This window comes from Dipodomys merriami, unplaced genomic scaffold (assembly GCF_024711535.1).
Source record: "Dipodomys merriami isolate MVZ:Mamm:240054 unplaced genomic scaffold, mDipMer1.0.p SCAF_12, whole genome shotgun sequence".
NCBI classification, from domain to species: domain Eukaryota; kingdom Metazoa; phylum Chordata; class Mammalia; order Rodentia; family Heteromyidae; genus Dipodomys; species Dipodomys merriami.
The window spans coordinates 24,191,432-24,218,597 of record NW_027202493.1 but is presented as its reverse complement, the minus strand read 5'-3'; the positions used below and the strand labels follow the sequence as shown (position 1 = coordinate 24,218,597).

At 36.7% G+C, this 27,166-nt stretch overlaps 1 protein-coding gene across 9 annotated transcripts in view; it reads left to right on the top strand.

Annotated features, from left to right (window-relative positions):
• Window positions 1-27,166, top strand: part of Tenm3 (teneurin transmembrane protein 3) — a 608,309-nt gene that overhangs the window by 315,986 nt on the left and 265,157 nt on the right. The gene's annotated exons all lie outside the window — the stretch shown is intronic.

The following is a 27,166-nucleotide window of genomic DNA, read 5'->3' as shown; positions in this document are numbered from 1 at the left end:
AAAGCAACTTGAGTTGGTAATGTGTTTGAATTACTTAGGTCATTTTAAAAGAAAGTGAACTTTAAAAAAATTATTATCTTTAGGTAGTCAAAAATAAAATCCAACAAACAATAATAGCACTAGTCATAGCAGGAGGTAGCTGGCCCGAGTTCAACACACAGACTTTAGAACTCAACTGCCCAGGTCTAGCAGTGACTCTGCAGCTGAACTTGCCCAGTCTTGCCCAGGCCATGCTGCTAACTCACTCATCTTCATGGATAAACAGTTCACAGGGCTTCAGCTCCCTCATTCTAGATTGGGAGATAATCATAGTGTTATGACTCTTCTCAACTTGCAATCATTCTTGCATGTAATAAACCTTTATTAGAAACTTTAAAAATAGTGCACTTCTAAAAAAATCATCATAACTGATAATGCGAATATTATCAATATATAGTACTAATTATCTGACTGCCACAAATACCTCATACTACAAGCCATACATTATGTTTTCATTTTTTATGTTTTCATTTTAAAAATTGTTTTCTCTATTAATGATTCAACCACATTCAAGACCACGATATTTCTTTTTTTTTTTTTGCATGTGGAGTATTCACATTTCTTGCAGACAGTGAACAAGTTGTGACTTGGTAAATACATCAGCACTTTCTGGCAGTGGATATACAAATAACTTTCATATCATGGATGTCAATAATTTTAGGAGAAGTGAACATGTGTGTGTGTGTGTGTGTGTGTGTGTGTGTGTGTGTGTGTGTGTGTGTGTGTGTGTATAACTTTTTCTTTAGCTTCAAATCTATCACCAAAGCCTATAACTCTGGTTAAGGTGCATTTATGATTTCTGTATTTTCATTCTAAGCAGTGCTCAAAAAATAAATGTTACAAAGTTCCTTTTGTCTAATGGTCGCTTTATAGAAATGAATGTTTCAGAAATTATTTTCTTTTATACACCACAACAAAAATATTTATAAATCTATCAAACCTCATCCAATAACATACGCAATTTCAGTCCTGACCAAGCAATCAATATATTTTATCGAGTAGTTGTAAATAAGTTTGTTTCACTAGATTGTCACTAAATTTCTAGGTTAAATTGAGATATTTGGGCATTATTTGGGGAATAACAAAAGGCCATGGAAAAAAACTTGTAAGAAGTCATTTAAGCCTTCTAAGGATTATTTTAAATATACCTTGACATAATTGTTGAAAAGAAAAATGTCTATTTCTTTGCATTCATTACTTCTTTTTCCAGGGCTGGGAATGGAACTCAGGACTTGCACATTCTAGGCAAAGGCTCCTGACTGGGTCACATGCCCTCCCCTTGATTTTTCGGAGGCAGGCTCTTCTTGCTATGGTTATGGTTGAAGCTGTGATCCTGCTGTTTTCCACTAGAACATCACTGGCTGGCATACATCCTCACTCTTGTAAGCTGCATTCTATTCTGAAGAATTATTTGATTATTATTATTTTTGTGTGGTATACCTCTATAAGAAATATTAGCCACTGGAACAAGCAAGCTACCAAATTCAGAGGATCAAGGAGCTTTGAAGCTCCTTCCCTATGGCCAGGGCTATGCATGGATGAGTTCATTGTAAATGGAAAACCTCATTAGTGGAAGATTCCTTTAGTGAACCTCACCTACAGAGCCCATAGCTTAGCAGGCACAACCCACTTCAGCTTAAAGGTTGTGAGCTATCCATCTCTTGCTCCCCTCCCCCCATCCCTCTGCCCTTGTGAGTTGACTGAGAAGTTGTGTCTCCTTGCCTTTGTTCATCATCATGATAACAGATTGTACAATGCATCGTAAGCCTGGGAAAAGTAAAATCCAAAGTGCATTATAAAGCTGAAGAATAGAGGCTTCTAGCCATTGTAACTTGGAAACAGAGACTATGGACTGGTTGTGTAGCTCCTTTCCTGAGACACCTCCATTGTAGGAAGGGATACCCTGAAGTTTTTAATTCACAGTTACAAATCCTTGATACAGCTAGTGACGTTATGTTCATTTAATGCTAAAGAATTAAATTCAGTGTTATTCTTGTACAACGAATAAGTATTCTGAATAAAAGAATTAGGCTGATCAAAGCAAACCAGCAAAAATCTGGATAATAAATCCTGAACTCCACATAGGGTGAGGATCATAAAAGCATTAGAAGTTCCCTGTGCTACACATTTATTTCAAGACAGCTTAGAGTTTCAGGTTGGAGTGTGGTCCACCTGTGTTCCAGGCTCATCTGATTGTTAAAATAGGTGACCCTTATGATGTACATTGCCTTCTACTTAAGGAAACTGAAATTTCAAAGGCAGTTTCATGCCAAACTTACTCCCTTGAGGTCTGCCAGATGGTGTTAAGTTATTTAAGCCAGAAGAAGTCCAGACCCAGGAAAAACAAAAATCGGTGTTCTGTGATCAAGCGCATAGCCTCTGTTGCCTGCTCTCTTCCTCTGTGCAACACCTCTGCACATTTTACAGTGTGCCCTAACTCTGTTCCAAATGTCAGCAATGTTAAGAGAAATCTATTGTGGACATTTCCTTTAACTCTCTAATTTCTGAACATGGTCTTCAGAATTTGGACAGTCACTGGGGTGTGGAATGCGGTATACAAAAGTATCAGTCATAGAAAATGCTTTATATGACTTCTGCTAACCAATGTTGGGATGTAATTTTATAATTCTGTCCTCTGATTCCAGAATATCTGAACTGAAAGCCTCTGACCAAATGCAGAGTGCTTTTCAGCTCTTAAGTTGTGGTGACAATTATTTTGTGTCAGACCTTCTAATCAACGAAGATAATGGATTAAGTATATTTAAAAACCATGTACATCCAGATGCCGGTGGCTCATGCCTATAAAATCCTAGCTACTAAGGAGGCTGAGATCTGAGGATCACAGTTCAAAGCCAGTCTAGGCAGGAAAGTCCATGAGACTTTTATCTCCAATAAACCAAACCGGAAGTGAAGTTGTGGCTCAAGTGGTACAGTGCTAGCCTTGAACTGAAGAGCTGAGGGACAGTGCCCAGGCCCAGAGTTCAAGCCCCATGACTGACAAAAAAAACAAAACAAAACAAAAAAACATGAACCAAGGTTCATCAATTTGAAAACTAGTTTTTCCAGGAAAAAAATATACAGAATAATTTTTCTTTTAAAATATACAGTGATGTACATTTGTTATAGGAAATGCAATCAATAGAAGTTTTTGTTTTATTAGTAGTAGTCTTAGAATGCTATTTAAGTATACATACCACTGAGAAATTTTTTATTGTTCAATGATGTTGCATAAGTGCTCTTTTTATACTAATACATCAGACTTTCCTCTACCTTAAAAAAGTTGAATGTAACAGCTGGAAGTGAAACTGGGCCTGTGAAATGGTAGAGTACTAGCCTTGAGCAAAAAAGCTCAGAACAATGCCCAGGACCTAAGTTCAAGCCTCAGGATGGGCACATGCATGTATACAAAGTTGAATGCAAGTAAAGCCTTTTGATAAAGGCCTGTAATATTGTATAAATAGGATTGAGTGTTTTATTGACGCATTCATTCTCAAGTCTAGTGTGTGTGCATGGTAGGTATTTCAGAATCACTCTGTGAAGGACAGTGGTGCACTTTATTGCAGCCTAAGCATTGCCTTGAAATGCTGGGCAAAGTAACAGGAATTCTAAAATGTGGACTGAAGTGTAAAATTGTATATGGTACTACTGTTTCTAAGCCAGATGTTGCAGAGAGTAGAGATACAGATTTATATAGATGAGAAAGTCAGTGAATGCTAGATAATGGACAAATGCAAGGACAAAAATAGTAATTTGGCCTGCAATCCTAGCTATGAGGAGGTTGTGACCTGGAGGAACAAGGTTCAAATCCAAGTAAGGCAAAAAATTCTGCAAGAATCCATCTCCATAACATGTTGTGTTGGAGGTATGGCTGAGTGGTAGAATAGTAGCCATGAGCAAGGAAGCCAAATGAGTGTGAGACCCCGAGTTCAGTAAAATAGCATCAGTAAAGTAATAGTAACAACAGTAATGATTAATTGTTCTAGCTAATCACAAACAGATGAGAAGCATGTAGATAATGATGGAGGAAAAGATCTTGACAAATACCAAGAAATGAGATTTAAAGGGGCTGCTATTCTTTGGGGGTTTTTTATATATAAAAGAATGGATTTTGTTGTGGTGACATTTTCATACACGTACTTAATTTACTTTGATCATAGTTGGAGGGAGTCATTGTTGGAACATCTTCATTTAAGAGACCAGACAGATAGACAGAAATAGAGGTTAAGCTTAAGGTGTTCAGAGTAGTGGTCATCCAAATAGAAAGAGGGTTCTAAAAACTACAACAGTGGAATGATTTGGTAATAGATTTCATTTCCCAGCTGAAAGAGGGAGTTCTTCAGCTGGTCTCACTGTCTGGAAAAAAACAATAAAAGAACTTCAATTTTATGAATTGGGACCTTACCTATGTAAAGTGATATGCATACAAATAGTGATTTTTAATGCTAGAGAGCATGGCTGAGCCGAAGAGATGTCAATTTTATCTTGTTCCCATTCTTTATGTCATGTTAGGAAGCAATATAAAAATCAAACCAAGAAAACAAATCAAGGGAGAAAAATCCCAACCTCAAGGGGAAGTGAGAGCTGGCCAGGTGGTGGATATGGAAAAGAAGTTTGAAGAAGCCAGTGTCACAGAAGGCTGAGAAACAATCTGTTTCAAGAGGAAGGTTTTCATTGTAATTGAGCAATCTAAAATGGAGACTATATAAAGACAGTTATATAAGATAATATCATTTTTCCATGCACTTGAAATCTGAAAACATTAATAATTTAAAACTTCCACGGGAATGCAAGGGCAGGAGCCAGTGTCAGGCAGAAGGGAGTAAAGAGGGAGTAGAGATGAGGGAATGAAGAAATTAATTGGACATAACAGGAATTTGCAACTCTTAAAACAAACAAAAAATCATTTCCCTCTCCCCTTTTCCTGCCCTCTTTCCTTGCTTCCTGTGTTTGTTCATTCTTTCTTTCCTCTCTCTCTCCCTCCCTCCCTCCCTCCCTCCCTCCCTCCCTCCCTTCCTTCCTTCCTTCCTTCCTTCCTTCCTTCTTCCTTCCCTTCTTTCCTTCTCTTCCTTCCCTTCCTTCTTTCTTTGTTTTTCTTTCTTTATGGTGATAAGGATGGAAACCATAGCCATGACCATTCTACAAAGCAGCTGTACCAGTCAGTTGCAGCCCAGCTCCCATTAACTAAATGATGCTAATTACATAAATGTTATTCATAATAACATTATATGTAAATACATAATAATGTCGTACATAAATGTTACCGTTTAAATGATCTTTTAAAAAATTTGTTACTTTTTGAAAATTGGTTAGATACTCTCAAAGCATACATGTCTTCCCAGAGCCAATATCTTTAGAATTCTTGGCCAGAATTTTTGAGCAGTGGAGTTTCATCTTCAAGGTAGAGAGAGACTCTAAGATTGATAAGTTAATATATTAAATTGACTTTTAGAACCATAATTTCATTTAAGATGACTGAAACCTTCGGAGAGATAATGTATTTTATAATATTCTCTAATAAGCAAAGGGAAATGTATCATTTCAGAAACAATTCCTTCTAATTATTTTGTGTATATGTGATGCTATGTTTTCATAATTATTTTACTAGAATCATCTTACTGTGACTTAAAACAGATTAGAGATGAAATTCCAAAGCAACGTTCTTTCTTTTTAGGAACCTTTTGGTTATTTTATGAGTAAATTAAAATTTCAGGGTTTGTGTGGATTTACAGATGGGGGAAGGGTGGAAATGCCAAGACACATAGTGGGCACATATAAAATATTTAGACTTTAATAGAAAGAAAAACTACCTTTTATTGAGTTAAGTTTGAATAAGAACACTATACTGTTGGAATGATTGATGGTTTTTTCGTCACATGTAGCAGACTTAACAACATTTCACAAAACCTTTGCTTCTAGCTTACAAATTAGCCAAAATTCTTTTGCAGTGAAGATAACGTGGTACGCCTCCTAAGCAAAATGTTGCTTTGGTCCTCTCCCTCACCTCCCTCCCTTCCTCTTTGTCTCCTTAACCTCCACTCTTCCCCTCGTACTCCCCCTTCCCTCTTTCTTTCTCTTCTTTCTTCTTTCCCTCTTATTTTCCTTTCTAATTTGGGAGAATTTTTTTCCTTTGAATTTTACTTCATTGTGTTTAAAAAGTCCCTAAGAACATCATTTGATGATTATTTTTAGTTAAGTATTCTGTAAAGAAGGAAGTATATGTTGCAAAAACAAATATGTTGCTATGGAATATAGGAAATTAGTCTGACCAAAACTTTCTTCCTTTTTCTTCCCTTTCTCTTTCCGTACACAAATATATATATATATTTATGAACCACAACTCAAACATTGGTGGGAATGGTGAGAAAAAATTCATTCATTCAACAGTCTTTGTGCCTACTTTGTGCTAAGCTCGTTAGTAATTTGTCAGTGAGGGACAAGGACTTGGTGGTGTGTGCCATTGCTGACTGCTGTTCCATTGTAACTGACAGTGAACTACCACTGTAGCTCAGTGGCGGAGCTCTTGCCTAGCATGCACAAGGCCCTGACTGTACTTGCAGTTCTCAAAACCTCAAAAAAAGAAAGAAAGAAAGGAAAGAAGGAAGGAAGGAAGGACGGAAGGAAGGAAGGAAGGAAGGAAGGAAGGAAGGAAGGAAGGAAGGAAGGAAGGAAGGACGGAAGGAAGGAAGGAAAGGGGAAAAAAAAGAGAAGCCACAACCTAGCAAAACTACATATTTTTTATTGATCATTACGGGCTACTAAGAATTCCTGTCCAGGGGACTGGGAAGGTGGCTCAGTGGTAGAGTGCTTGCCTTGCATGCACGAAGCCCTGGGTTCCATTCTTCAGCACCACATAAGCAGAAAAAAGTGGATGTGGCGCTGTGGCTCAAGTGGTAGAGTGCTTGCCTTGAGCTGAATTGCTGAGGAACAGAGCCCAGGCCCAGAGTTCAGGCCCCATGACCGACAAAAAATAAATAAAAAAAATAAAATAAATAAATAAAAGTTCCTAGCCAGTACTCTGACAGTTCATTTGTTGACATCTGTTTCTGTATCTTGGTCACATTTGGCTTAAGGTATATCATTAATGAATACTTCACAGACACAACTTTCATGGTGCTGTGTGTCAATAGCTATCATAACCAACTGCAAAGGATAGGAGTTATTATCTCTAAAATTCTGTGTCCTTTTCATTTTGCTTTGGAGAGAGACTAGAGAACAGCATTCTGTCATGCTCTACGGTTCAGAGCCTTCTAAATCAAGTGCTCACCTACTTCTGCTCACAGTGCAGATGGTGTGGGAAGATGGCAGACCACAAGGGAATGCTGAGTATCCCAGGTGCTTACCAAGGGGGAAGGGGTGCAAATGTGGATGGTATGGGCGATGCTTAGATTATTGTTTGAAGTTACTTGGCTTCATCATTTTAATTTAGTTGTTCTAAAGATTTCTTTAGAGGATTTTGTGAATTGATAAGAGTTTCAGAAATTGTTCCTGGGCACATGAGTATGATGAAGAGGCAGGTTCCCTGGCAACTTTGGTAGAATCTGAGGCCTCATGTTAAACTCATCTTGCTATTCTCGATCACTGGGGAGCAATCTTCCACACTGACAGCCAACAGCAAGCTTTTCTACCCCCCAACTGTCTTTGCTTTATGCCCACTGCTGGTTTTCTTGGTGGTGGTTGTTGTTTTCTGTGATTTCCAGAATAGTGTATATGAAAGAACAAGAAAGAACTTGGGAAAAGGAGAGAATTAACATAAGCACATGTATGTACACTCAAGTCACTTGACAAGTACATTTCATGTTACTTCTCTGGGTGTTGAGGCTTAGGGAGCTTCTAAATACGGTTTTTCAAATCAGAAGTGGTTTTCTTGAATGTAATGTGGTCATTATCGTTTTAAACTAACACGGTAAATTTTTAAGGCAAAATCTACCTTTAGAGACCATTACAAGACCAAATACTCTGTGTAAACATTGGGAGATATTCATTTATCATGGCTTAGTTTGAGATCTATTGGATGTTTGTGAAATGAATGAAGGATGTCATCAGCAATAAGATTTAATAATACTATCTGCTTAAGTTCATGACTTTTAAGAATTAGCAATGAGGTTGATATATTTACATATGTTTCTATAGAACATTTATTACTACTTCTAATCAAACCCATTAACCTTAAGCACTCATACATACATACACACACACACACACACACACACACACACACACACACACACACACACATATTTACAATGTTTGACCCACAATGTATTGACCCACATCCTGTGCATGTAATGCAAGCATTCTAACACTGAGTTACCCAACAGTCCTAACTCACAGGGTACTTTGTTAGATAAACAGGAATATTTACATCTACGTATGTTATATTTATGTCTCTTTCGGTGTGACTTGTTCATGTTAACATGATGCTAGTGGGCGGTATTTCCACATTTGTGTCAAGAATTGCATTGAAACATGTTGCTGAAAACTGCATTATGATTTTTCCTCAGTCTCTGTGTGTGTTTTTTTAAATGTGAGTCATATTCAGCTGTCAGAGGTGTGCTTTTTCGTAGCTCTAAGCTACTTACCACAGATTTGAATGTGGGGTACCTACAGCATCCACTTTGACATGAGGAAAGATGCCATGGGATTTGCATTACATTGTCAGCAGGTGCTGCCATGGACATAGGTGTAAAGTAGGAAGAAAAAGATTGAGATGCAGAACAGTAATTGGAAAGAGAGAAATAAATCCTTCCCTTTCAGTTGCTTCACTGATTCCCAATGTTCCAGGTAAAGTCCACCTGCTGAGTGGCTGAGAAGAGCAGGTACATGCTAGCAATTCCATTAATTTCAGAGGAATGGCAGTGGACTGCATCTACCCAGCAGGTGTGCTGAGCTAAAGCAAGAAGATGGACTGGAGGCAGAGGACAGAAAACAAGCAGCCTAGATCCTGTGTTTCTTAAAACAAGGGCCAGGAGGGGTCTAGGATCTCTCGTTCTAATCTGGCACTTCTACTATTTCTCATTAAAATTCCTAGTGGTTCTACAGAATTTTGTAGTATTTGAAACCACATCAGAATTGTGACAGCATATGTTAAAATTATGCAATGCAATTCAGTAATATAAGCTAACGTTTCCTGAAATGATTTTAGAATGTAGCAGACTGTGAAGTTATCCTGATTAAGGAACTAGGATCTGATTACAATAATGAGATATATGGTATGGTGTCAAAAACTGTCTTCCAGTTGACACAACAATCCATAATTTATAGATTGCTTTAAAAAATTAAAAGACAAAGTCAATTATAACTAATTATGATGCTACATTTGCTTGAGAAGTTATTATATCCTTTGGGATAAAGGAAGTAATATTCATGTCAGTCAGGAATCTTGTACTACAGTTTCCTGGTTCTATCTTAAGCATTTTTCAGTTTCGTTTCGTAAGAATCCTAAACCACTGAAAGCCTGAAACCCTGCTATTTTTAGAAACAACTATAGTAGCTTCTGTACATCATTGCACATTTGTTCCTATTCGGAGCTTCTTATCTGTGCCAAATCTTCAGAGAGGTTACTGGAAGTTTTGACAGTGACTGCTGAATCAGTCAGAGATGAATTTTAAATTATGCTGGAGAAAATAACAATAAACTGCATAAATATCTGTATTATTCCTGTTGATACTGGCCTTAGCTCTGTAGTGGGAACCAAACTTCAAAGAATTGCATCGTTACTAAGTTTTCATTTCATCAGCCATTTTCTTTCAGTCGAAAGCCAAATTAGCTTCAGATGCTATTATTATAATGCTAGACATTTTAGTGGCTTTTGGAGAGGTAAAAGTAAGTAGGGGGTTTATGTTTTTCTATAATTCAGAGGAAGTTATGTGATGTTTACTTAAGAAGATCAGTTAGTTATTAGAGGGAGAGAAAATTTCCTCCTTGTGTAAACTTCTAGAAAATTTAATGACTTCACAAATTAATAGCTGCATATCATCTTCTTGCTGAGCCTTTTTTGGTGCCTGCTTTAATCATCAAGCCTTTTGTAAGTGTCTTTGAAGCATTTGTGTTTTATGTTGCAGAATTGGCCACGACGCATATATGTTAGAACGGGCTTCATTTCTACTGGTAGAAAAAAAAAGAAGGGACATTCTGAGAGCAACATTCTAAGAGATTATGTATTCCAAGGAGAGTTACAATGAACTACTTGTTTGATTAATACTTCAGATTGTTACCTTTTTCATATATATAAATTCAGAATTTCATCTTGTTAGAAAGTTTTCAGAGGGTGACCTAGTACGTGTACCAATGACAAAGACTCCTAGTAACAATTCAGAGCATGCTTTATGCTTTGTGAAATGGGATTGTAAAAATCCTCTCAAAAATGACATCCGAAATAGCATTAAAACACAATTTCCTTTGATAAGGCTTTAAGGCACTCATAGGAAAAGTGATACCACTTTGAGTGAGCCAGTGTCAGCATTCTGTGATGTTGTGTTGCTCATAACTGACATTAGTCCATTAAGGGTGCGAGGGTCATTTATTTTCCTCCTGAGGTCATTAAATACCATTATTGATTTCTGTTCAGTCAGTTAGATTATATCTTCACTTTATGATCATTATATACATTAATGCTAAGTCTTGATTTCATGCACTTTAAATGGTAGATATTATCATATTTAATGTTTCAAATAAAGTTAATAACAGTTTTGAAAAAGGAGGTGTGTAGTTGGCTCACTAACCCAAAGACCATGCTTACCTAGCTAGAGTTGTAAAAATGATGTTGATGTTGAAAAACATGTAAGTATTCATTTTTGGTGTATGGTTGAAGAGAACTTATCATTATATTTTTAATTTTATTTTTTAAACTTTAATTTATTTTTAAACTAATCAATTGGATAAAACTGCACTCCAGCTCTGTATATTATTCCTCTTTTGTTGCTACTATTTTTTTTTTCCTTAATAATCGTTTGTACTACTTTCTGCTGAATTGCTGCTGGATCTTTTACCCCTCCATTTTCTAATTTCCTATTTTTTGCCCTGTAATAAAAACAAAGAGTAAATTACCTAAGCAGATTGCTGAGTCTTTTGTATGTTAAAGAGGAAACTGGGAGAGAAAAAAATGAAAAGACTTGTATAGATGATATTCCACTCTGGAAACACAGTTGAATATTCCTGATGTCTAAGACAGATTTTTGGTATGTGATATAATCCGTTTTACGGTCATTGAAACACGTGATACTTGTTTGTTTGAAATTATGCAGAGCTGCTTTTTCTGTACATTTCCTTAAGATAAGGATGTGTGTGTGGGGGGGGGATAAGTACTATGGAAATTCTATCACAGATTTCTGTTATTATTTTGTTTTTAGTACCAGTAATCTCCTCACCTTTATACATTGTATTGTATTTTATTTGAAGTCATGTCTTGAGTGCAAAGAATTTTCGAACTTCCATTTTTCTGGCAGTATCTTTCAGTTATTTTCCTTCAATCATGTTTTTGGAATTTGCACAGCAATTATCCGTTTATGCAGCAGGGAGCTGATGTTTGTTGTATCACCTTTCTCCTGGGGAGTTCTTCCTACTCAAGGTCTTTAGCCTCTAGTGCAGAAGGACTCTGAGTTACCAAGTCTATTACAGCAGCATCTTTGGAGAAGTCATATGCTCAGCACTTTTTCGTAGGCTTCCTGCCTTTCTCAATGAAAGAAACCTGAGCAAAGCTGTGATATTAATGAATTATGACAAGCCTTTTGCCTGTCAAGCAGAGGTTCCCGCCTTCCTCCTTTAAGACAAAAACTTAATGGAAGATGCTCAGATGGACGAGCTCTCTGATGATACCCCTTAAGTGCTCATCCTTTTCTGATGCGAATTTTCAGAGAGCCGTGAAGCTGCAAGTGGCAGCATTTAATATCGTCTTTCTCATAATGCCTGAATAATTTTCCAGAGCCTGATTGCTGCAGCTGCTGCGACCATGGTTATTTGTTTATTTTTCACCTTGGTCCTGGTGGAATGCTGACCTAGCTAATCTTCAGGATCCACGGGAGGGTTGGGGAGGGGGGAGATTTGGGGGAAGGGTTTTATATTCATAGCCCTCATCTGTTCTTTCAAATAAACACAAAACTGAAGCCAGTGATCAGCCACCTTGATGACAGATAAATAAGGGAACTGATGCTTTCATTTCCTTTGAAAGTGAAAAAAAAAAGTGCTATTAATGAAGAATTTATTTGGTGAAAAAGGAAGACTCTCTCGCATATTTTTAATGGATGGTTGTGAGGCAAGCAGAACACATAGGCTGTGGTGGTGAGTTATAGAACACTTCTTCTAGTAGTGCTGCTCATTATGTTAAAACAGCCTCGCTTTTAAGCTACTGTAGTTTTCGTTTTATGTGTATTGGCCTTCATTTGCGGAAATGCTTCAAGTTCACACTAGTAAAGTCATTTTGAAAACGGGATGTAATTACAAAGGTATCTTATGCTTACCAACAGCTTTTTTGGATCAATTTAATTATCATTACTTGTGGATACTGTAAATTGAATATCCCTTCCCTAATTACATTAAACTCAGGGGTTAGCTGCTTAAACATCTAAATGAGAAAAGTTCATCCTTTGCTATAAATAGGAGAATTGTTCTCTTATTTAGACTGACCTTAGAAGCTAAGCATTTTACATGATATTGTCAGGTGAGCATTATAAAGACAGTCTGTAATGAGATCTGTAATGAGGAACTAAGGTATAATGGCCCTTTGAAAAAGTTAATTTATTCAGCATTTTCTTATTGCATGATGGAATTAAAGTTTGGATGTCCAGACTCCCCCCCTTTGTTAAAGGGGCCAGCCACTCTGTTCTTGGCTTTCTTGTACTGCCTGCAGTGAAGTGGTATTTGAAGTGGTTTTATATTACTATTCCAGCTTAATGGAACACACCATTGAAGCAGTGAACTAGGTTTGCCCTTTTAAGCAGATCTAATTTATTTAGGGACTAGGAATGTTATTTTGCTTGCCTCCCTCTCCATTCTTTTGGCGGAAATTGTATGCAGAAATGTATTCAAGTCACTTAAAGAACCTATTTTTCTGAAAGGCCCAAAATGCCTTTAGACACCTCTAAACAGGAACTGTGTTTTTCCTGTTGTGAAAAATCAGCCTGTAATTAGTTGATGTGTACGTCTTAGGTTGTTGTCTGTTCAGCTTAAGTGATTATTTTGCATTGGAAAGAAATGGAGCTTGCTCTAGTGAAGGATTTGATTGATTTCTGCTTGTTATATTCATTGTAAATTTTAGTGCCATACATAGCTACTTGCATTTATTTACTTTGTTTCTTTCTCTATTATAGCTTCATTAAAAAATCTGTCTACCTACTCGCAGTTGAAACTCTTAAAATGCAAGCATGACTACTTATTTTCATAGCACTCCTGTTGAGTATGCTCTGTGATTTCTCATAAAAACCTGCAAGAGAAGACAAATTAAGGCTACATGAGTTATGATAGTATGCAATTCCTGGGAACACTAGGAGAAAGATTTTTAGTATGCAAAATAAGTGGCTAAAATCATTAATCAGTAATGGTCTATTTTGAGACTTGAATCAAAACATACCCCGAATGTTTTCTGGATTTTCTTCTGACGTATGTTGTAGACTATACAAGACCAACAGCAAAAACAAAATGTAAAGTTTGTAACATTAAGTACATTACAAGGTTTTAGAGTACTGAATTTTCCAGAGCAGTCTTACATGATTTGACTTCTAGATGCTGTAAAATATTTTCAACCACACTAACTACTAGAGATTTACTACTAGAGATATACTTTACTAGTATAACACTCTAAATATAAAATATAAATATTAGATTTGAAATTAAGTTTGTCTTCTAATATGTTTTAAGAGTTTTTTTGACAAATAAGGAGCCTCCTATCCCATTTTAGTGGTTAAAAGTATGAAATTGACTGTTCATACAAGTGGCAATTTTCCTAATCAACTCAAATAGGCAGTGAACTCTGGAATTACATTTCTAATATTAGAGGACTATCTGTAGGCAACCTGACTTTAAAAACACAGGCAGCAATTTTATGCTTCTGATACAATTAGACACCATTACCAGTCATATCGCTCCATTAGCAGTCTCCTTTTATTCTTTATAAAGAAAAGAAGGCAATTAGATAAAAAAAAGCAGTTAGATATTAAACAGATAGATAGATAGATAGATAGATAGACAGACAGACAGACAGACAGACAGGTAGATAGATAGATAGATAGATAGATAGATAGATAGATAGATAGATAGATAGATAGATAGATAGATATCATGGGAATTTCAAAAAGCCCTGAATATAGTATATTCCTGCAGAAGATTCTTGGCTAAGGTTATTTAGTAATGAAAATGTAGGTCTTGAAAAATACCAGAATGGTTTGAAGCCTGTCTTAGGCATCCATGCCTATAACTCTTGCTTGAGAGGTTTTCGTTTTTGTTTTAAATTTTGAACCCTGAGTGAGGAAGGTCGCTATTATCACTGGCACATGAAATTAGCTAGTCCTAAGTGTTGAGGTTCTCAATGCACAGTTCGAGTTCATGGTACCAAAATACACCTATGACAGGTCCTTCCTGGAAGGAAGGTGCTGACGCACGTAATGTCTTTCAGTAACATCAGGCAGGGAGCCCAAGATGCAAGTGTTTTTGATACTGATGCTAATTGACATACATTAAATTTAGCTCAGAAATTAAGGTCTATTAGGAAAACTGCTCCTCATCATTTAGCGTCACTTCTTGAGAATTTTGTATACATTGTGGAATATTGATGCTGTTCTCCAAGCTCGATGTCGTGATCCCTTCTGATTACTATAATTATGTTTCACTGAGACAGTACCGAATTGGGCAGAGTCTTGTTGAAAACGTTCTCTCACTACCTTTTCCAGTAGCTTCCTCTGCACTCTCAAATGTTATTGATATTATTTTTATCGGACCTTATTCAAAGACCTTTTTTTAATTTCTAGATTTCAATTCAATGCACTGAATGGTATATGAAAGAGCGTCTCTATAAATTTGGCTATTATATATGTTTCCTAAGTAGTTTTATTTTTATCTTGCGCTTTAAGTGCTTTCCTGAACTTATGAGGTGTTTGTCATATAACTGTGATAGAAGCTTGAAAATTAAGGTTAGAGTTTTGACTTTGTATGGTCTATGGTCACCCAGGGTACCTAACAATGATAAGACAGTGAAATTATTTGACTTGGTTACAAAAAGAAATCATTCCTCTGGCAATAAAGACACAAACTGTGGTGATCTGAATTATGCCATTCAAATAGGAGGCTAAAGAATTCAATCTTGCTGGGTGGCTCTTGCCTGTAATCCAGCTACTCTTAGGAGGCTGAGAGCTGAGAATCACGGTTCAAAGCCAGCTTGGGTTTTTCTCCAATAAACTACTAAAAAAAAAAAAAGGAGAGTAGGAGAAAAACAAAGGAGGGGGTAACAATGCTTGACAAGAAATGTACTCATTACCTTACTCATGTAACTGTAATCCCTTTGTACAGCATCTTTAAAATAAAATAATTTTTTTTTAAAAAGCCCCAAGTATAGCTGTGGTTCAAGTGATAGAGCGCTAGAACAGTCTCACAGAAATTCCAACAAACAAATGACGTCCCCAACATCACAGGAGAGTGTACATCATTGGAACCCAAGTTTGTTATGGCCAAAGGCTTCTAGTGAATACTGTCTACCACTATATGAGTGTGGCTGATCAATTTGACTGACAGTATAAAGACAAGGAAGAAATATCAACATGAAACCTTCCACTCCCATCTCTTCTGTAACTTGCTTTGTCCAGACTTCCACAAAGCCTGTCACCATCTTCTTTTCTTACCATCTTTATAGTATAAATAAAAATTGTGCCTGCAGTGAAAATGTACTTTTAAGACAACTCAGGTCCACAGGATCAAGAAGTTCTAGTGAGGCATAGAAGCCCATATCTGTAATCTTGTAATTCCAGCAGATCAAGAGAGAATGATATTAGGAAAGTGGGCATTGGAAGTCAGGTCAAAGAAAGAGTTGATGATGCTCTATCTCAACAAATAAGTTGGGTGTGCTGACTCTCAACTGCAATCACAGCTATGTGTGTGGAGGGAGGCTCTATCCCATATTGACCCAGGCAAAAATGCAAGACTTATGCCATAATTGAGAAAGCAGAATGAAAGGTTTGGTTTTAGTGGTAGAGTGCTTGAGGCACAGAGTTCATTTCCCAGTCCTATGCTCACAGTGCATAGGAAATAGGAGAAATAAAGAATGATGGGGTATCTTAACTGAGTAACTAAAAACTGTTTAAGCACCACTACCGGCCAGATTCCCAACTATAAAATGCTCACTATTTTTCTCCCAGGATATATATATATATACATTTTTTAAACTTTCACAGACTATAATAATGCTGTATACATAAACATTGGGTAGCAAATGTGAGCATAAATTGTCTGTGTGTTTGTAAAGGAAAAGTTAGGAAAGCTTTTTAACATCCTGTGTCTCTTAAAATAGCAATAGGGCCAAACTCCAAAAGAGTGAAAAATGGTGTTTTAAAGAAGACACTTATATGACTTTGGGTTTATATAACCATCAAAATATTGTTCTGAAGTGTCAGAAGTTGTTCTGGTCTATGTCTGCAGCTGCTGTGAGAAGCATGGCTTCCAAGAATTAAATACTCAAGTAGCTGGGACATAGTAAAATGAGCTTGAGTGGATTTGGGGCTGGGAGCGGAAGCAGTTGAGTGAATTATTAAGTAAATATCAAAAAGGTAAAAATTCTGATCATGTTCCATAGACCATCTCTTACGTTACCAGTGGAATTAAAATTTATGGATGCTTATAATGTTTCTATTCAGTTGCTTATAATTTTTATGTGTACTGGTATTGGACTTAAATGACCACTTGAGCAACATCTCCATTTCTTGCTTTTTGCTGGCTAATTGTAGACAAGAGTCTTGAGAATTTGTCTACCCAGACTGGCTTCAAATAGTAATTGTCAGAACTCAGCCTTCTGAGTAGCTAAATTATAGACATGAGCCACCAGCTCCTGGCTTGATTATAACCTTTATCTCATTTATGCTATAAACTTGGCATATACTTCATTAATTCCTATTTTTCCCATATTCCACCTCTTCATATTTTCACCCTCCTCCATTCCACCACATCCTTGTTTTTTGTTTTTGTTTTAGTTTGTTGTTTTTCTGACCAAAACATAAGCTAGTAAAGCTTAATTCTTAATCCTGCCTTTCTACTACTTTTTTCCCCTTTCTGGTCCCTGCATTGTACTTTTGCTCCAAACCTTGTGCTTAAGTAGATTAGTGGACTTGGAGGTGGGGGTGGGGAATGGACCAAAAGCAGACGAATGATTGTGATAGACTTGGACTATCTTTCTACTTCTTTAGTTAGTGTTATGAACATCATGTATTTTATTTAATAATCATCAAAGTAATGATTTTTTACTATATAAAATCTACACTATCCAAAACAGCTTCATGGGAGCCGAGATATTACTCGGTGGCAGAGCATTGCCAAATATGATTGAATACACACACAAAACCAGTTCATATACCGGCCAGAAAGTATTGAATTTCACAACAAATTTTCTATTCCTAAACCAAGTTTTAAAATGTATGGTAAAGACTGACTTTTGTTTCTTGGTGCTAATACTGGGGCTTGAACTTAGGGCCTTGGACTTTGGCTCAGTTTTCTTGTTCATGCTTAGTACTCTATTGTACCCCTTGAGCCACATTCCCAGTCCAGCATTTTGCTCATTAATTGGAGATTCCTCCAGACTAGTTCCAAATTGTGATTTTTCCAAGTGGCAGGCTCCTGAGTAGCTATGATTATAGACACAATTCCTTGGAGCCCGGCTAGGATTGATGTTCTTCATAGATCTCTTAAATAAATTAAAAAGACACAATAGAAAATGAAAATAAAATGTAAAAAAAAAATACACACCAGTTAGTCAAGAACCATGAAAACAAAATGCTTGGAGTGTTTAGTGATCAATGAAGATAAAATAAAACTACTATGAAATATATTTTATTTCTAACATTACCCAAGGTTGTTAATGTCACTGCCATACGCTTCTGGCAGGACTGTTAATTGGTGAACAATTTAAGGAGCATAATTTCACAAAATAAGTTTTAAAATATTTGAAGTGTATATCATTTTATTAAATTTGTATTGCTAGGAATTCATTCTGAGTTCATAACTGGAATAATGTGTGTGAATATACATGTGAGTACATATATATGTGTATGTATATATGTATATGTATATATACAGAGAGAAAAAATGGGAAAGAGAGGGACAGCAAGAGAAAAAAATATATATGCATGCAAACACAGGAGGAATTTCACCATATTGTAAGTGCACAGTAAATCAAAGCCAACACAAGGTGTGGAGAGGGCGCGGGGAGGGGGAAGCAATCAAATAAAGTACACTATTAACATAATCTTGAAATCACTGATTTATAGCTACATGATCTCTAATAATTATTGAAAGAATTTAGGGTATATTTCATGGAAAAATATGTTAAAGAAGAGCACATATAATATAGTCCTATTTAGTACACAGGTTGTGTATGTTTAAATGGGAAAATATTAAGAGCTCAACAATACAAGTATCCTTAGTTCCAAGATAGTACTGTATTCATTATGTTTAGTACTTAGCAGAATTCTACTGCTAATCATCATTAAATCCATGAATAACTAGGCAATGAAAAAAAAGTATAACAAGAGGGAAAAATTCAGAGTTGGAAAGAGCTGTTTCAATTTTAAAAATAGCTAAGGCTCTATCTACATATTGAGGACTTTCATTGAACACTGTATCACATATAATCAACCTTTACCATTAATCTTATTGCATTCTATCTTAGGAACATTAACAGGATGTTCTACTCAGACCTTATAAATATCAAGTAGGTAATATAATCAGTAGCGTCTCACAAGAGATGGGTCATATTTTCAAGTGTTTGTTCTTGTATAAATCATCTTTTTAATTAAATTAATTTACCTACATAGTAAATAATAGTGCTGAAAGGCCCATCAGGCATTTGCCTGTCCAGAAACAGCTGCTGTTATACTTTTAGTTGTTTATTTCATAGTTGTATCCACATTATTCATTAATATAGATGTTAGATTTTTATCTGTTGGCATCTTACCATATGAGGACACATCTCTTTTGTCACTGGACTACATACTTCCATAATTTCAGTGTAGTTAAGGGGCTCTTTCATTTAGTGATTAAGCATATGTTACTAATAGTGGAACCATAGGTTATACTCAGACAGTATTCTCTATACAATCTTTGCTTTTTTTTTTCTTTGCCAGAGTGGGCTCTTGAGATATTAAGGAATAGCATAAGGAGAGGACATTTTGTAAGTCTGTGTGTATCTGAACATGTCCTATTTACTGCTCTCATTTGGTTTGGTTGTTTGAATAGATTGCAATTGAAAATTAGTTGCTCTTAGATAACCTGTTGTAGATAGGTTTAATCCCATTGTTATTCTTTGTGTCTCGCCTTCACCCTGTATTATAAGGAAGATTTGGGATAGTAAACTGTTTCCAAGAATTGTGTTACTTCATGGTAGTGTTACTTGTATTTGTATGCTATGTGGGATATGTGTGTGTGTGTGTGTGTGTGTGTGTGTATTTTATTCATTCTGCTTTGTACTCTGCAAATCCTTTAAATATGGAAACAATGATGTATTATGGTAAGTTTTCTTCAAGTAATTAAAAACATTACCTTTCATTGTGAAGTTTTCTCTTTTTGGATTCCCCACTCACAGAGTGTTGCCTCTGCTTTGTTGATGATCCAGTTTTTATATTTCTTCCGTCACGTTTTCTCCCTTTCATAGTTTTGGTTCTGCATTCCCAGAGATTGCTTAGCTTTTTTACCTTTAATCTTTCTATTGAATTTCCTTTTATATTCACATCATGCTTTTAATTTCTAAGAGCTCTTTCTTTTTCTTGTTCTTTTTTGTTTATTTGTCATAACATACAACTTTTTCTTTTGGATGCAGTATCTTCTTTTAACCCTGCCTCGTGAAATTTGGGGCTGTTCATTTAAAATTTTTGTGTCCCTACTTGGATTTTCATTCCTCTCCTGTCCAGTGATCCTTGGCTATTCACATGTATTAAATTGGAAGATACTAAAGGTTAATTGGAAACTCCGTAGTCTTTACCGTTTTGTCTTTGGATGAAATTCAGCTTCATTTCCTTACCTGTAAATATTTGTATAAGAGTATCTTTTGTCTGAGCAGGTTTATTTCTCCTTGAAAAAAATCTTTTACTTTATCTTAAGGTTAAACAACTCAATTGGAAGTATTTCTGTGTAGAAATTAGCTCAAATATTCCTTCATTCATGATATAGTGTTTCTGTTTATCAGATAGTATCTCACTATGGTTCTGTAGCCCAGGCTGGACTTGAATTCACTATCTTTTTTGTCTCAGCCTTCTAAATGCTGGGATTACACACATGTTCACCAGGCTCAACTACAGTTCGCTTTTAAATCTCCATTTTCCCTTTACCATCCATCACCTCTGGTGCCCTCAAGTTCCAGTAGTGTCTCTATTGACTTTCTGTGGAGGGTAGGGCTGAAGGAACTGTTTACTTGTAGACACCAAGAGTCTTTATATGGGGTGTGATGGTTCTATATTTATGCTTTCAACCTATTCTCTGATTTTGTGCCCTAAATATCTCTATCATTTGTCTTAGCTGCAGTCTCCAGCCTTTAGCCTCTCCAGGTGCTAAGGATTGAATCTACTTTCCTCTCCGCTTCAGTGGGCCCAGTTGGCCCACTCAGTTATTCCTCTTCAATTTTGCTGACCCCTGACCATTTCGTACATAGATTAGACACACTCTGCCTTGGAATTCTCTCTCTGCTATAGAACAAATTGGAAGGAGAGTGCATGTATTGCATCATGAAACAATCCCAGCCAGATGCCAGTGGCAGCCCAGGCAGGAAAGTCTATAAGATTCTTATTTCCAATTAACCACCAAAAAGCTGGAAGTGGAGCTATGGCTCAAGTAATAAGAGTTCTAGCCTTGAGCAAAAAAGAACAGCAACAGTGCCTAGGCCCTCGAGTTCAAGACTCAGGGCTGACACACATGCATAAAGAGAGGAAGGAAGGAAGGAAGGAAGGAAGGAAGGAAGGAAGGAAGGAAGGAAGGAAGGAAGGAAGGAAGGAAGGAAGGAAGGAAGGAAGGAAGGAAGGAAGGAAAGGAAGGGAGAGAAGGAGGGAAGGAAGGAAAGGAAGGGAGAGAAGGAGGGAGGGGAGGCAGGGAGAGAAGGAGGGAGGGGAGGGAGGGAGAGAAGGAAGGAAAGAAGGAAGGAAGGAAGGAAGGGAGGGAGGGAGAGAGGGAGGGAGGAAGGGAGGGAGGGAGGGAGGGAAGAAGAAAGCAGGCAGGCAGGCCCAAATCTCCAGAATGTGGCATTCATAGGACTCAGTTCAGCAGCAGATCATAGGGGTAAGGGGTTAAAGCCAGACCTAGAAAGTGCATTTAGAGCTCTGCTTAGAACACAATACACCTCACCTAAGTCCACATTCCATAGGTCAAAGCAAGTCATTAGCTAAGGCCAATGTCAGTGTATGAGGGAAGCAAAGGGAAGCCATCTATTACATCCTAATATTCAAACAACTCACACACACTTGCTTCAAGTCTTTGTTCAAATACTCCTGTCCCTGCAATGTCTTCCTTGACTCCATCCTATTTAAAGTTGTATTACTCTTTCAACTTCCTGCTCTTTTACTCTGATTGAAAAATTCCACAGCTCTTTATGCCATCTGACATATGATCTAACTGGCACATTGTTTCAGTTTGGGGTACATGTCTCCATCCAAACTCAAAAACAACCACCACACACAATAATTCTTTCAATTTTCTTGTTTTCCAACTGAAGTATTTGTGAACTTCATAAGGGCAGTAAGTCTATGTTTTGTTCATTACTATTGACTGTGTCCTCAAATAGCCTGACGTATCTGCTCCAAAATATGCAAGATCTCTTTTTTACATTGGAATTACCTCTATTTTTCAGACATTTTATCATGTCTCAGACTGATATCTAGTGCTTCATGATTTGTTGAAATCACTCTCCCATTGGCCTAACTGCTTCCATTTGATTTTATGATTTATACCTTCATTATTATTTTAAACTGTCTGGAGAAAGAAAGGAAATAAGTATCTTTTATATCAATTTGACTATTTTAAATAGATAATCAGAGTTTTAAAAGTTGATTGAGTAAACTCTTGATTTAATGTTGTAGCTTTCACACAGTTTAACTAGCAAGTACAGACTGAATTGGTGTTCTTTTTTTTTTTTTTAAGTAAAATCACACAGAATTAAGTTCCTCTGCAAATGCTGGGGAAAATACATATTGCTTAGCACATTTAACTACAACAAGATGTGCTTTGGTTTGTGATGTTAGCCTCTGTAAATAGGTGATTCTTGTCTATCCTTTATTTTACAAAGTAACATAATGCTCAAGCTACTTGCAAGTGAATTCATTCTTGTATAGATGTGAGTGAAGGGCCTTATGTGGGATCAAAAGTGTTTTCGATGATGAATACATATGACATCTGTAATTTGTATTCAAAGGACCTGCCTTCTATATTTGTCATGGCTTCTAACCATACAGATGCAAAAGGCAACTCCATTCCTTATAGCTGTAGGGCAGCCTCTTCTGTCAGCTGTGATTATTTCCTATCCATTGTTCCTCATTGCCTTAGTGGCATGTGTTTTGATGACTTGTTCATGTGCACACAGTCTTCCACCCTCATCATTTGTGCTCTCCCCAGCCCAGGGAGATCATATATGTAGCACAAACTTGGATATCATGATGTGATCTGTCCTTTTCCATCTCAGCAGGCTGACTCTTATTTCTCTTATTCACATATGAGACCGATGAAACTTGTTTCAGTTTTTCATACTATCTTGGTGCTAATTTGTTGACAAACAACATCAGGGCCCTCAGGGAGCCATAAGCCTAAACCAAAATTATCAATATTGATCAAAACAGTCTGATATTCCACCTGCAGAATTACCTTCCACACCAGCTCAGAAGCTGCACGAAAATGGTCTCATTACTATAGACTGAAGTCTTCTTTCTGATTGAATAATGTTAACATTGTATCAATATACTGGCAAATGTTTGTAAATCTGTATGACACCTAAAATTAGGTGATCAATATCTCCAAAGTGCTGGATAACACGCCAAAGTGCTCTCTCTGAGAGGGAAATAATTATTTGAATGTCTAGATTGTTGTTTCTTGAAAGTACAAAAAAAATCAAACCCTTCGCCTGACTTTTGTACCTCTTCTTGAGTCTTTTTTGCTTTCCCTGGTATACCCTGGCCTTGCTTTCAGTTTCATGTCATTATTACTGGCTGTGTAAACTGCAATTTGATGGCATAATAATCCCATGCTTACAGAAACATGCCTTATATAACAGAGTGGAAGGAGATGGGCTTTGACTTTCCTCACATTAAACCAAACCATTAATCATCTCTAAGTAGATATGGAGAGGGAAGTTAAAGATAGGAAAATTTCAGGATGTTCTAAGTGGAGGGCAGGTACCTAAGACAACTGCTGATGAAGATAAATGAAATAGCTAGGATATAAAAAAAGGGGGAGGGGGCGCGGAAAGACCCTTCAAAGACCCTTGGAAGACAGTGTGGGATAAAATTCCCTTGACACCATAATACAAACGCCCCAAACAGTCATTTATCACCAGCTTAATGTTACTCTATGCATAAGACCCTGAAACTCTGTGAGTAACTTGTGAGACCCTGTGTTGTTTTTGCTTTTAACCTTGAACAAATGTTTTTCTTTTAAAGGTAATGTGATGGTGTTAAAGGTCCATGTGTGGGAACCAAACCTGAAATCTGATCTTGTCTACACTGTAGATTTCACTTCCCCATTTGTAAAATGGGCATAATAACATGTAAATTACAGAATTAAATAATAATACATAGAAATAAAGTTTGTAAAGATTCTTAAAAATTCAAGCACTGACCTGGCACTTTGTGAGCCAACTGTCATCTATTTCTCTTTGCCTTCTCTTCTTATTTACTAAGATTTGTCTGGTATATTTATATGTATGTGTATGAGTGTCTTATGATTTATCTATTTCTTTCTTACATGTGTTAAAATGACAGCAAAAGACTGTCATTTATCAAGCATTTTAAATTCTGGGTGGATACAGTATAAGACATGATCTCCAGGTGTATTTATGAAATATGTTTGGTCAGATGAACAAATGGATATTGTACAGTAAAGATTACAGTAAAGATTATCAGGTTTTGAGGAGTGTAACAGAACTAAGTTTGAAACTTGATACCAAACCCTTCCATGGAAGAGCTATAATCTATCTATAGATTTTTGAATGTTAACTATGTTTAATTGTATTTGCTAAGTTAGTTGGGGGCTGGGATGTAGGATGTAGCTCAGTAGCAAAGCGCTTGCCTAGCAAGTGTTCGATCGCCAGTACCAAAAAAGAAAAAGACAAAAAAAATACAGTTTAAAAAAAGGTAGTTGGATGGATCTTCCCACCTTAAAGATCATTGTCCTGATAATAGTGAATACAGATTGTTAAAGTTACCTGTGTTTAATCTATAGCCAATGCTAAAGTAGCATCTCTATCTGTCATATTTGTGATCCATAAAGTCTCTTTTGAAGTCAGTTACATATTGCAGAAAAGTAGAGCTCTAAAGTAGGTCACAGTCCTAAGAGGGTCACAGGAATCAACATCTGAAATTGAAAGCTATTCTCCATTCATTTTACGTTTTTAGGTTATCACTGAGGGAAAAAAAGTACACTAAATTTAGATGAAATAAAGGAAGTTTGAGTTATTCAGAATGCAAAAATGATAGAATGAACATTAAATCTTTTATCTCTTTCTTCACAACATTATGTCTAATAATTGAAGTAAGTATAAAGTTAGGGCTTATGATCAGCCTTGCTGTTGTCTGTTTTCTTCTAGTACTTGGGCACCTGTTCCTTCTTTCTGTAGCCAGACCTTACTGCCAAGTGTCTTTAGAAACCAATGACCGTGAACTTAGATATTTAGGGTGTTTCTCCACACCACTTCCCCACAGGGGTCATTTTTTCCTAGACTAATTACATCATCTTTTTCTATAAATCATTGCCTATGCACTGAGTTTTCTTAATTTTACCTGGTCTGGAAAGATCTTAAATCATGACATGCAAAGATAAATTTCCCTAGGAGAGAGGCCTAGTATGTAACTCCTATATATTGTTTTTAATCTGAGGGATTTGGATGCAGAGACTTACACATTTTCAGTATTAGAAAGGCAGTTGTTTGCAAAAGATTTCATCAAGTATTTGGCAGTCTTCCACGTTTAAGCAATATAGAGCTCTTCCAAAGCCATTTCTTCAAATATCTGGTGTCAAATTATTGTCATTTCTTTTGGCAAATTATGGTATATAGAAATATATCTTAGAAGAATATTGTTTAATATTAATATCTTTTGTTTTAATAGTGTCCAATGATTGTTTCATCTTCTTACATTGTGAATATATCTGTGCCTTAATCTCCAATTTGGTCATAGAGAATGATGCCTCCATTGCCCTGGAGTGGGTGGTTCCTGTCCCTGAGTCGCCAATACTCAGTTCAGGCATGGATTTCCCCTGGGTTTATTGCTAGCAAGCAGGGTAATTTGAAGTCATTAGTTTAACTCTGGCAGGTCTCAGTTTTCTCTGTATAAAATAAGGACTCATGCTATCTACCCCATTAAGCTGTTATGAGAAAATGAGAACCAATGTAAAAACTTCTCCCCACTACCATTATCATTGTTGTTGGTTATTTTTGGAAGATTAGCCTTTGTTATCTCAAGTATTTTTTTGGGGGGGCGCCCGGTTGTGGGGCTTGAACTCTGGGCCTGGGCGCTGTCCTCAGCTCTTCAGCTCAAGGCTAGCTCTACCACTTGAGCCACAGCGCCACTTCCAGCTTTTTTCTTTTTGCTTATGTGGTGCTGAGGAATGGAACCCAGGGCCTCATGCATGCAAGGCAAACGCTCTACCACTGAGCCACCTTCCCAGCCCCTCAAGTATTTTGAATGGTAGGATCTAGAGACCTTAGTTTCAGATTCACTCACACACACACACACACACACACACACACACACACACACACACACACACACACACACACACACACACACACACACACACACACACACACACACACACACACACACACACACACACACACACACACACACACACACACACACACACCACAGCCAGTTAACTTGGGGATTTTTAAGCTCATACAGTTTTTATTGAGTTGTTATTTCTCTCCATTGTGATTATGAGGATGTACATTTTTTGGGCAATTCATTGAGCACCAATAATATGGGGATACAGATCAGATCTGGCTACCTGAATTGACTTACTTTCAACAACTGTTGAAAGATGGGGCATCTCATAATAATAATCACTGCCATTATTATTTGAACTTCATGAGGCTTGTGAAATAATTTTCATTCATAACTAACCAGTTTAGTTTATACATTGCATGTAGTATATTCAGGTATATATTGATATATTAGTAATACCAAATATATTATTGTCAAAATTTGTGCAGCAGAATAAAAAATAACACATTTAGGGCCTTTTTTCTTTCCTTTGAATTGAAGTGACAACCTAGCTTAGACTTTCAATTAAGCTTTCCAGCTTCCTACCTGGTTATTCTATTGGTTTCATGGGCAAGAACAATTTCTCTGCATGGACAGAAACAGTTGATAAACTCAACTCCAACAGAGAAATAAATTACATGCCAGCTATAATGAGACATCACCATCCAGTAAATTTTCTTTTGCTTGTAAAATTGTGGCAATATGAAGTGAGAGTCAATAATTATTTATTGTTAATTCCCTAATGTTGGCTTCTGATGCTCATGTAAATTGTGATGTGACTAAATTGGACAGAATTATCAGTTATTTAACATATTCAGTCGGATACACATGGATGACAATGACGGTGATAATCTTAACAGGGATCCTTTGTGTTTCCGTGTACATGTAAGTTTCCATCCTGCAGTCTAGTCCAAATGTGTCTTTCTGAATGTAATGAAAATTGCCTTTGCTGACGGTGAGCCTGAGTCTCAGATGGTCACAGCATCTTC